This window comes from Hevea brasiliensis, chromosome 7 (assembly GCF_030052815.1).
Source record: "Hevea brasiliensis isolate MT/VB/25A 57/8 chromosome 7, ASM3005281v1, whole genome shotgun sequence".
Lineage (NCBI taxonomy): Eukaryota > Viridiplantae > Streptophyta > Magnoliopsida > Malpighiales > Euphorbiaceae > Hevea > Hevea brasiliensis.
Genome location: NC_079499.1, coordinates 99,891,628 through 99,904,161, shown reverse-complemented (window position 1 = coordinate 99,904,161; position 12,534 = coordinate 99,891,628). Strand labels below are relative to the sequence as shown.

General features: G+C 32.2%; 1 non-coding gene across 1 annotated transcript; it reads left to right on the top strand.

Annotated features, from left to right (window-relative positions):
* The first annotated feature begins 234 nt into the window (after positions 1–234).
* Positions 235–341, top strand: LOC131181789 (small nucleolar RNA R71). The gene has a single exon (XR_009150266.1). It is a non-coding gene; the product is annotated as a small nucleolar RNA R71 (small nucleolar RNA).
* The last annotated feature ends 12,193 nt before the right edge of the window (positions 342–12,534 follow it).

The window sequence follows — 12,534 nt, the reverse complement described above, 5'->3', positions numbered from 1 at the left end:
TTAATCATGTTGAATGGATCAAGATCATATATTCCAGCAGCTTGCCTTTTCTGAGTTGGAGCTGGTCCTCTTGGACTACTCCAAAGATGAGTATTCTTTGCAATTTTCTCCAATAGCTCATAAGCTTCATCTTCATGCTTAATAATAAATTCTCCTCCTGTTTGAGCATCAATAATCCCTCTAATTGCAGGAGTGACATTTGTGTAAAAATTCTGATTTATCATCCATTTTGGAATGACATGATGTGGGCATAATCTCTCTAATTCCTTCCATCTCATCCATGACTCATAAAGAGTTTCATCTTCTCTTGGTCTGAAAGCTGTCATTTGATTCCTCAGCTCTTGAGTTTTTCCAGGTGGAAAATATTGTGCAAGAAATGCATCAGTGAGTTGCTCCCAATTTGTAATGGAGTTGTGAGGTAAAGAATCAAGTCAATCCAATGCTCTATCTTTCAAAGAGAACGGGAATAGCTTCAATCTTGCTGCATTATCAGACACTCCAGGTTGTTTTTGCATGTCACAGATCATAGCAAACTTCTTCAGGTGTGTGTGTGGATTTTCAGAAGGATGTCCTCCGAATTGAGAATTTTGAATCATTTGAAGAACTCCAAAATCCATCTTGTAGCTATTTGCATCAATCCTTGGTCTTGCTATGCTCTCTCTCAAATCATCAAAACGTGGAAAAGCATGATCCATCATACTTCCCCTAGGCACGTTTGCATTAACAATTTCTTCTCCTTGGGCTTCATTTTCATTGTTTTGACCATTTCCAGCATTACCAACACCAATTCTAATTCTTTCATCAGCCATGTTTGCTTCAATTTCGGTTTCTCTCAATGCTTCTTTTCTTTTTCTGGTTTCTTTCTTGTTGGCCTTACAAAATTTCTCTATTTCAGGATTGAACAATAAGGATGTGTCACTTGAGCTTCTAGCTCTTCTCATAAAAGATTAAAAGTACCTGAAAAAGAACAAACAAACACAAAATGAAAAGATAACAAAAATAAAACTATAAACAACTAAAATAATCAAGAATTCAATCTTAAACAAACAACTCCCCGGCAACGGCGCCAAAAACTTGATGCGTCCCAACCGCAAGTGCACGGGTCGTACAAGTAGTATAGAAAAATATCGATCCCACGAGGAGTTGTGTTAATGATTGAATTTTCGATATAAAAGTTGACTAAATTGAAGTATTTATGAAATTAAAATAATGAATTAATGGGTAATGGAGTATGAAATCTAAATGTGCAAATTTAATATTCTATTCAACAATGTATTAATTAAACTAAAATTGCATCAAATTGAAATAAGCAAGTTCAAATATGGCAATATTTAAATTGGCAAATGATTAAATTCGATTAGAAATTAACAATGGTAAAAAGGTGATTCCGGAGTTCGGGATTTCATATTCGAGCTAATTTGGGATTTAAAATTGGTTGTCCAATCTTATGAAACTTATGAGTTTTAAGGAGATTAATTCTTAAATCCTTTGAATTCCCTTTCGAGTGAGACAAAGAGTGCCTTAATCAAACTAATCCTACTTTCGTGGACTTAGAGTTAATTAAGACCCATTAAGTTCTTTAATTAATCTGTGAATCCTCTTAATCCTTAGCCTATTTCTAGGTCTAAGTTAATTAAGTCCAATTTCCTGATTATCTATCACAAGGCCTTCTCCTTTCGGTGCTTCAACTATGGATTAAGAACATTACTCAATGGGATCCTACACTAAGCATGTCATTAAGTATACAAGAAATGAATAAAACTCATTAAGACCACAAAATATGGATTACCCAATTAAAATCCACAAAATATCTCAAATATTACAACCCTTACTCCAGAATCAAAAGTAAACTACTCACTATCCATAATGCTTACAAGATATGATGAGTTTAAATGGAAATAAAGCTTTAATCTAAGCTAAGAAGTAAGAGATTAAACACTAGAAATGTAGAAAAGTGTAAAGAAAGAGAGAAATCTGCAAATCTTAGTTGAAAATGGTGTGGAAGGTGAAGATGGCTCTTCAAATTCTGCTCAGCCCCTCTCCTTTTCTTCTTTGCTCCTTGTCTCCCTTCTAAAATGGGAAAATGAGACTATATATAGCATTTTTCTGACATGGAGCCCTAAAATAGTATGTTCTAGGAGGAATTATTTGAGGGAATCTCCTGCCAGCTCATTAATGAACTCTTCAAGGGACTGCATAAGTGGACTGCATAACTATGCAGTTTTCGGCTGGATCTGGGTCACTTATGCGAAGCTGCATGACTTGGTGCATAGGTTATGCACAATTTCGTGAATGTGCATAAGGGAGGCGAGAATGTGCATAAGCTATGCAGTCTCCTTATGCACATTTCGGCTGGTTCTGGAACAATGATCTTTCTCCTTATGCAAATCTGCATAGCTTATGCGGCAAGTTATGCACAGTTTGGTCAATGCATATTTCAGCTTGAAAACTTGTTTTTGACATCTTTTTGCTGTAGAAGACACTCCTCAATGGCAAAATTCTCTTTAGTCCTTCAAAAATATCATTTTTCCTACAAAACAAAGTAAAAATTACAAATTAATGCAAAATTGACAACTATGAAAAACTAACTAATTAACTAATGAAATTAGCTAAAAATGACTAATAATCAAATAAAAAGGGTTATAAAATTAGACCTAAATGACTATGCAAAATGTATGCATCACTTGTAAATCTTCTCAAAGCACTTGGTAAAAAATTTGAGGAAGCCGAACTTGTGAAGAAAATTCTTAGATCACTTCCAAAATTTTGGGAAGCAAAGACAACAGTTATCTAAGATACCAAGGATTTTAAAACATTCACTTATGATGAACTCATTGGATCTCTCATTGCACATGAGATGGTATATAAGAAAGATAAAGTTGAAAATGAGCAAAAGAAGAAGAAAAGCATTACTCTCAAGTCAAACAAGGATGAAGATAAGAAGAAAGGAGTTGCATTCAAAGTTGACTCAAGTGACAACTCAAGTGCTTCAAGTGATGATGATGATGAAATGGCTATGCTTGCAAGAAAATTCAAAAGAGCTTTCAAGAAGGGAGGAAGCAAATACAAAAAATTCTTGAAAAAGTATACTCCCAAGGATAAACATTTCAGTGATTCAAAAGAAGAAATTGTATGTTATGAGTGTCACAAACCTGAACATATCAAGCCCAAATGTCCATTACTCAAAAAGAAGAAAGGAAAAGAAGATAGGAGCAAGAAAGCTATGAAAGTAGTATAGAGCAATAGTGAAGAATCTTCAAATAATGAATCAAGTGACAAGGAGACTGCTCACCTTTGTATGATGGCATTTGAAGAGAAATTCGAGAGCTCACAAAAGGAAGAAGAAAGTGACAATAAGGTAAACTCTTATGAATCTCCTAATGTAGAAGAACTTGAGCTTGCATTTGCTAAAGTATATGATGAGTATAGAAATTACAAGAGAAAGTGCACTAAAATGAATTTAGAAATTGAATCATTGAGATCACAAAATATTGCCATGTCCAATGTGTATAAAGAAAATGAATTTTACAAAGGACAAATTGCTTTGTTTAAAGAACTAGATTTAGAGTTGAAAATCTCAAAAGAAACTTGTGAAATGCTCATTGAGAAAAATAAAGTTCTTGAAGCTAAAGTAGAATCTTTGACAAATGATTTGGCAAAATTTACAAAAGGAAAAGAAACTCTAGATGTACTTCTTGGAAACCAAATAATTTCAAATGAAAAATATGGAATTAGTTTTGATGGTTTTATGAACTATGGCAAATACAAGAATTATTTCATTAAAGCATCTACATCCTCTTTGCCCAATATCACATGTTATTATTACAATAAAAGAGGTCATATGATTAGTTCTTGTGCACTTATGAAGGATCTTCTTAAGGTAAAGAAGGTATGGGTACCAAAGGGAACCTTACCTATGATCACTAACGCTGAAGGACCCAAAGTTGCTTGGGTACCTAAAGCTCAATGATTAAATTTCAGGTTTGTTTCAAAGGGATGAAGGAAAGTGAAAAATGGTATATAGATAGTGGTTGTTCAAAGCACATGACCGGTGAAAAGGACAATTTTTCAAAAATTACAATGGAAGATGGAGGACATGTAAAATTTGGAGATAAAGGAAAAGGAAAAATAATTGGAAATGGCACAATTGGAACCAAACCTTGCATTGAAGATGTGTCGCTTGTTGAAGGTTTGAAATATAACTTGCTAAGTGTAAGCCAACTTTGTGATAAAGGTTTTGAGGTAAAGTTCACTTCTTCTCTTTGTACAATCAATAACTTAGATAATGATACATTGTTCATTGCCAATAGATCTAATAATGTTTACTTGCTTGACATGAATAATTTTGAAACTAATTATGGTACATGTCTAGTATCTTTTGATAACTCTAGTTATTTGTGGTATAGAAGACTAGGTCATGCAAGCATGCATACACTCTCAAAATTATCTAAGAAAGAACTTGTTAATGGTCTTCCTAAGATTAATTATGAAAATGAATTTCAATATAGGGCATGTGCACTAGGAAAACATACTAGAGCATCTTTTAAATCTAAAAATATTGTGTCTACCACTAGACCATTAGAATTGCTTCATCTTGATTTATTTGGACCCGTATCTCCTACTAGTCTTGGTGGGAAGACATATGCTTTAGTTATTGTTGATGACTATTCAAGATATACATGGACATTCTTCCTTGCTCACAAAGATGAGACTTTTGAGAAATTCACCTCTTTTAGTAAAATTGTTCAAAATGAAAAAGGTTTTTCCATCACATCTATAAGAAGTGATCATGGAACTGAATTTGAAAATCATTTATTTGAGAGATATTGTGATAAACATAGAATCAACCATAATTTTTCAGCTCCTAGAACACCATAACAAAATGGGGTTGTAGAAAGGAAAAATAGGACTTTGCAAGAAATGACTAGAACTATGTTGAATGAAAATAATTTGCCAAAGTACTTTTGGGCTGAAGCTATTAATACATCTTACTATGTGTTGAATAGAATTTTGATTAGACCAATTTTGAAAAATACCCTCTATGAGCTGTGGAAAGGAAGAAAACCAAATATCTCATATTTCAAAGTATTTGGTTGTAAGTGCTATATTTTAAACAATAAGAAGGATAACTTAAAGAAATTTGATCCTAAATCCGATGAAGGAATCTTTCTTGGGTATTCAACAAAGAGTAAAGCCTATAGAGTGTTTAATAGAAGAACTTTAGTTATTGAGGAAACTATTTATGTTTTGTTTGATGAGACTAACCCTTCTATTATAAGGAAAAATGTTTGTGATGATAATAATAAGCAGGTGTTTGGAAAAGAAAATATAATATCAAGTCAAGAAATGGAACAAATTAATGACAAAGATGAAGAAACTCAAGGAGATACCACAATAGATGTCCACAACGCCAATAATGATCAAATCAATGAAGAAATGCCAAATTTGGAAGAATTACAAGTAAATGAGCCCCAACATGAAGATTTACCTAAAGAATGGAGATTCCATAGAAATCATGCCTAAGAAGACATTATTGATGATCCATCTCAGAGGATGATGACTATAGCATAATTGAGAAGATATTTTGGTAATGTTGTTTTTGTTTCACAAATTGAACCTAAATGTTTTGAAGATGCTCAAAATGATGAAAGTTGGATTCTTGTCATGCAAGAAGAACTAAATCAATTTGAGAGAAATAAAGTTTGAAATTTGGTGCCTAAACCAAAAGATCATTCAATTATTGGTACTAAATGGGTTTTTAGAAACAAAATGGATGAAAAAGGCAATGTTGTTAGAAACAAAGCTAGACTAGTGGCTCAAGGCTACAACCAAGAGGAAGGGATTGATTTTGATGAAACCTTTGCTCCGGTTGCTAGAATTGAAGCTATTAGGATGTTGTGTGCCTTTGCATGTTATAAGGACCTTATGCTTTATCAAATGGATGTCAAGAGTGCATTTTTAAATGGTTATATTGATGAGGAAGTGTATGTTGCACAACCTCCGAGCTTTGAAAATCATGAGCATCCAAATCATGTTTATAAGCTTACTAAAGCTTTATATGGTCTAAAACAAGCTCCTAGAGCATAGTATGAAAGACTTAGTAAATTCCTTTTACAAAATGATTTCCAAAGAGGCAAAGTGGACACAACACTTTTTGTTAAGAAGCATCATAATGATATGCTCATTGTGCAAATTTATGTTGATTATATAATCTTTGGTGCTACTAAAGAATCTCTTTGCAAGAAATTTTCTGAGATTATGCAGAATGAATTTGAGATGAGCATGATGGGGGAGCTCACATTCTTCTTTGGACTTCAAATTAAGCAAATGAAAGATGGCATCTTCATAAATCAATCAAAGTACATCAAGGATATGTTGAAGAAATTTAAAATGGAAGATTTGAAGAGCATGGGCACTCTTATGAGTTCAACAATTAAAATGGACAATGATGAAAAAGGTAAAGAAGTAGATACAAAACTTTATAGAGGTATGATTGGCTCTCTTTTGTACCTTATTGCATCTAGACCAGACATACATTTTAGTGTTTGCTTGTGTGCAAGATTTCAATCATGTCCAAAAGAATCCCATCTAAGTGCAGTTAAAAGAATCTTCAGATACCTCGTTGGCACATATTCAATTGGTTTATGGTATCCAAAATGTGAATCATTTAATCTTGTTGGTTATAGTGATTCCGATTTTGCTGGAAGTAGATTGGATAGAAAAAGTACTTCAGGTACTTGTCAATTTCTTGGTCTTGCACTAGTTTCTTGGCACAATAAGAAACAAACTTCAGTGGCTTTATCTACAGCTGAGGCAGAATATATAGCTGCTGGTAGTTGTGTTGCTCAAATTTTATGGATGAAACAACAATTGGAAGATTTTGGTTTAAAATATAATCTTGTTCCAATTAAGTGTGACAACACAAGTGCCATAAACTTGATCAAAAATCCAGTCCAACATTCAAGAACAAAACATATTGAGATCAGACATCATTTTATTAGAGATCATGTTCAAAATGGAAATATCAAAATAGAATTTGTTGCCTCTGAAAATCAACTTACTGCTATTTTTACAAAACCACTTAATAAGGAAACCTTTTGTAAAATTAGAAGGGAAATTGGCATGAGTAAACCACTTGTTTGAAATTTAATTCATAGTAATTTAATATATCTGCATATTATCCAATGTGTGAGTAATTTACTGTGATATAAATTTGCTGAGAAAATCTAAAGAACATTGGCTAACTTATTTATGTATTCGAGAAATTAGTTTACTAAGTTGTATGCTAATGTTGCGTGACTAAAATTAGTTTGCTGTATCATGTACTGTTCAAATTTCAAACCAAAAAGTGATTGTGCTTGAAACTCTCTGCACGTCAAACAATGCACTTACCTATTCACATTCTCCTTGCTGTGTCAGATATATAGAAATATATATATGCATATAGAGATAGATAGACATATTTGAAATAAAAAAAAATGAAGTTCAGATAAGGTACACTAGAATAGAAAAGCGTGGGACTCAAGAAACTTAAACCACTGCTACACGAAACCGTCACCCATAAATTTTTTTTTCCGACTCTCTCTCCTCTGCATTGGCTTACGGCATTACTCCTCCAAATTTTCTTGCTAGCAAATCTAACCCATTTTCATCAGAACGCTTATCTCTCTAATCTCTCCTTCATTCCTCACTGCACCAAAAGCCATTTTAGAATTCCCCATTCTTCATTGTCTCTATTTCCGTATCTATGGCTTGCACTAAACGAAAAACTCCCGCTGCTATTGATGCTTCGTCGTCCTCGTCGCCATCCAAAGATCTCCCTGTCGCCGCATTAAGGAAGAAATTGAAGGAAAAGAAGAAAACACCAGAAGCTGAATCGACTAGCGTATCCTTCGACCCATCTAAGGTAGTAGAACCTGCTGTGTCGACACCAGAAAAGAAAAAGGGGAGAAAAATGCGCGGGATTGATATTCAATGCAAAAAGGGTGCTGCACAATCTTCGGGTTCAGTTGACAAAGCACTGCTTGATTGTAAATTCATCAAATGGATTATTTTGGTCAGGTAAATTTTCAATTCAAAGAACTCTTTGAATTTCAAGAATGGATGAACGTTTGTGAGTGCACTAATGCTTATTACCCTAGATTGGTTCAAGAATTCTATAGAACTCTAAGAATAGTTGATGAAGAAGACAAATTTGAAGTTGCCTTGAATGATAGTGCATATGTTATTTCTATTGAGTTGATTGCTAAGGCTTTAAAATTGCCTAATGATGGAAATAAAATCTCTACTCATAGAGATGTTGCTAGAGTTCCAGGCTTTAACTTGGCATAGTTTGAAAATGAAGTCTTTCCTGCCAACACTGCCACCAGTGAAAAGTCCACTAGCACAAAAGCTTTTCAACATATTAAAATCATTCACAGTATGGTGAACTATATTTTTTGTCCTAAGTCTGGCAGCTATGGCTATTTGAGTTACCTGGATATGTGCATCATGTGGCATGTTGTTAACAGAGTAAGAATGAATTTGGGTTTTCTGATTTTCAAGAATATGTGTAAAGCTTATGGGATTGGAAAATTGCCTTATGCACATCTCTTGACTGCTTTGTTTAAAGAGTTGGATATAAATGTTTCTAAAGAAAGTTCTAGGATAGATTTGATTGTTCTTAGAGAAATTCACTCCGATACTGATGGAAGAAAGAAACGGTTTGAAAAATGTGGTTCTTCCTTAGCTAAAGTTGATTCAGATTCTCCAAGTGAGTTTATGAGTGAGCTCCAAGGGCTAAGAACTTCTATTAATGAGCAATTTAGTACAACACATCAGTCTATTGAACTTCTGAGAAAATTTGTGGATGTGGTTGATTACAAAGTGAGTCATTTGCTTACTCAAAATGAGGAATTAAAGCAACTGATTGTAGATCTTCAGCAGGCAAGGGAAACTGGTTTCCCAACCAAAGTTGAGACTGATATACCTGCAAATGATGCCTCTTCTCCTGCTACTCATGTCTCGGCTCATGGTAATGTTAAATGTGAAGGTACTAGGCTTGGTGAGTCTACAGCTGCTGTGGAACACGAAAGTGAACAGGTTGTTGAACCTGAAGTTGAACCTACAGCTGAAGCCCCTGTTGAGCATGTTAGTGAACAGGTTGTTGAACCTGAAGTTGAACCTGCAGCTGATGCCCTTGTTGAGCATGGTAGTGAACAGGTTGTAGAACCTGAAAGTGAGCCAGCTGTTGAGCCTGAGAGTGAACAACTTATGGATCCTGCAGCTGCCTCTACACAGCAAAAGGAAGCCTCTCTAAAGGATCAACAAGAGAGTGCTCCATCTCAACTCTCTGAAGCTGCTGCACCTCCAGTCCAAAAAGGTAGAAAAAGATCTAAGTCTACAGTGTCTAATTCATACCAATCTTTGGCTGCTGCCCTTCAAACCCCATCTGATGAGGATGAGCCACAGAAGCATGAGCATTTGGCTGCCCAAGGTTCTCAGCCACTTGCTGCTAAACCTTCCAGGAATAAGATGATGCCTTCCAAAGCTACTCGAAGGAGCAAAAGACTTAATGATTAGAACATAATCTGGATTTTTAGTTTCCTATCTGCATTTTTAGTTTACTAGTATGTTTGCTACTATTGTTGACTGATTTTTTAGTTTGCTACTGTTTACCTTACTGCGTTTAAGTTTGGGCTAACTTGATTCTTTTTAGGTTAATATCTCCTGTTTCCATTTTGAATGATGACAAAAAGGGGGAGAATAGGATGGATATGTGTTTATACTTTGAAAATGGAAGTATGTTTATGTGCATATATTAATATTTTTCTTGCATATTGAGATAATATTGTGAATATCTTATGAACATGCTTTGTAGCATAAATTCAGGGGGAGTTCTTTTTTTTTTATATAGCTGATAAAATTCTTGGAAATTATGTGCATATATTTAGGGGGAGCATTTTCTGCATACTAACTTGCTTGGATATACATAAACTTATGCTCACTTTCATTGATTCTTGATTGATGATTCAATTGAGTTTTGTCATCATCAAAAAGGGGGAGATTGTTGACCCCGTGTAGCTCAAAATGAGCATTGATTTTGATGATAATAAAACTCAAATAGAATCTATCTAACTCAACTTTAAAGTGATGTGTAGATTCTTTCTCTTATTCATAAAGAATCTTTGAAGTTGCATCTAAAGAGGAAGAATACTCAAAGGCATCTCAAGACAAATCCAAGATGAGAAAGAATAAGATTATGTAAGCCAAGACTCAAAGTAAAAGTATGAAAGTCATAGAGTTAGAAATTGAGTCTTAAGACTTGTGTAAAAATAATAGATGAAAGTTTAGTCAAATGGAGCTCAAAATTAAATTTTTTTTCTTCTTTTAAAATTTCCTCTCATCATGACCGTGGATATTCCTATTGGAATATATATTTTTTTCTTAACGTCTAATTTCTTTTTAAGATTACAATTTGAAATAAGTATCTGGTAAATTAGTTTACTAACCTATTTGCTAAAGTATTAGTTTGCTGATATGTTTGCTAAAACATTAGTTTACTAACTAGTTTACTACTGTTGCCAAAATTTCATTAGTTTGCTAAATGATCAGAGTTGCTGAACGATCAGAGTTGCTGAACTTCGCACAAAAAGACAAAATAACGGCTATTTTGCCTAGAGCAGAGTGTATAACATTCCAAAAAGGTTTCAAACGGTTTAAAATGATTTGGGACTTTAAATACACCTTCTTTACTTCATTTTACACTTGTTGAAAGCTTACATTTGAACTCCAATCTTGATTTTTCATTTATTGCTTTCATTCAAAAGCTTTAAAGTCTTTGAGCTACCATTGACAAATCAACTCATATCTTCTTTATAGTTTGATTTGTATTGAGTAAGAGTGAGTGTTAAAACATTAAGTTGCATTTAAGAGAGGTTGTACAAGCACCTATTGAAGTTTGAGAGTGTGAGTGCTTGAGATAGCACTTGTCAAGGGTTCAAGTTACTTTGGTAAAAGCTTGGTGATGAAAAGTTGTAAAGGGCTTTTGGTCTCTTACCTTTAAAAAAGCAAACAGTTGAGAGAAGACTCAAAGAGGGTTCTTTGAGAGAGTGGATGTAGACTAGTTAAGCCGAACCACTATAAAAATCATTGTGTTTGATCTCTCTAACCTTGACCTCCTTACTTTTGTGCAATTTAATTTTTATACATGATATTGAATGTTGATTGAATAGATTGAGTTGATATACTTGAGAATATATTGTGTAAGTTGAGAAATTAGTTGAATATTTTGTGATGCATGTTATGTTAAAAATTGCTATAAATATTGATTAAAGCTTGAATTGCAACACATTATTGAAACACATATTACTTTCATTATATATAAAGGAGCACCTAGTTGAACAAAGCCACAATTTTTCATTATGCTACAAGTAAAGGCCGAAAAATTGTTAAAGTCCAATTCACCCTCCTCTTTGACTATTTTGGGACAACACCTATTTTAGAATCATTAATGCTACACTACAATTTTTTTTAAACCCTTCTATTTCAAGTCGTCAACTAATTTCAACATGAATGAATATACTATAATATATATATATATATATATATATATAAACTATATTTTACAATAGTGTAATTCTATAAAAGAAAAATTCAAGCATAGTAAATAAGGTTAATAAAAATAATTATTATCTTTAATTTTTTAATAAATTATTAATTTAATTAATATTTATCATTTTTTTAGAAATTAAATGGTAATTTTGAGAATTAATAATTACTTTATTTAGAGATAAAAACTTACTAACGTAATAATTAAGTCTCAAAATTTAAACTTTGTACTAAACACATCTTTAGTTTTATAATTAGGGATAGGCAATGGATAAAATATTTACGAAAAATCATTCTAAATAATCTAAAACTATTTTCAATACTTGAATTCAATTTAAATTTGATTAAAATTTATTTTAAATTATTGAATTCATTTCAAATTTAATTATTATTATTTAAATAATATCTAAATTTATTTAATTTTCATAAATTTTAATTAATAATCTATATTTTTACTGATAATTTATACTTAAGATTTTACCAATTCTATAAGATATATAAATTCTAGTTATTTAAAATATAAAATTAAAAAAATTCATTATAAATATATATATATATATATATATATATATTAAATTTAATTATTTATTTATATAAATCGATCAAGTAATGAAATATATAAAATTAAAATATTAAATATGAATATTATTTTTTAAACTAAAATTTATTCTAAATTTGATTCGATTTAATTATATTTGAATATATTTAATTTATTGTTATCTCTAATTATAATAATAAATAATATACATATTTAAATATATTTAATTTATTGTTATCTCTAATTATAATAATAAATAATATATAATTAGTGAAATTAGAACCATAAACTTATTATTTTCAGTGGACAACCAAAAATATAAATTAATTGATTACTAAAAATGATGATTGGTTTAAGCAATTAAATTATTTATTTACCAAAATGGCCATTTAAGGCGCTCCGTCACC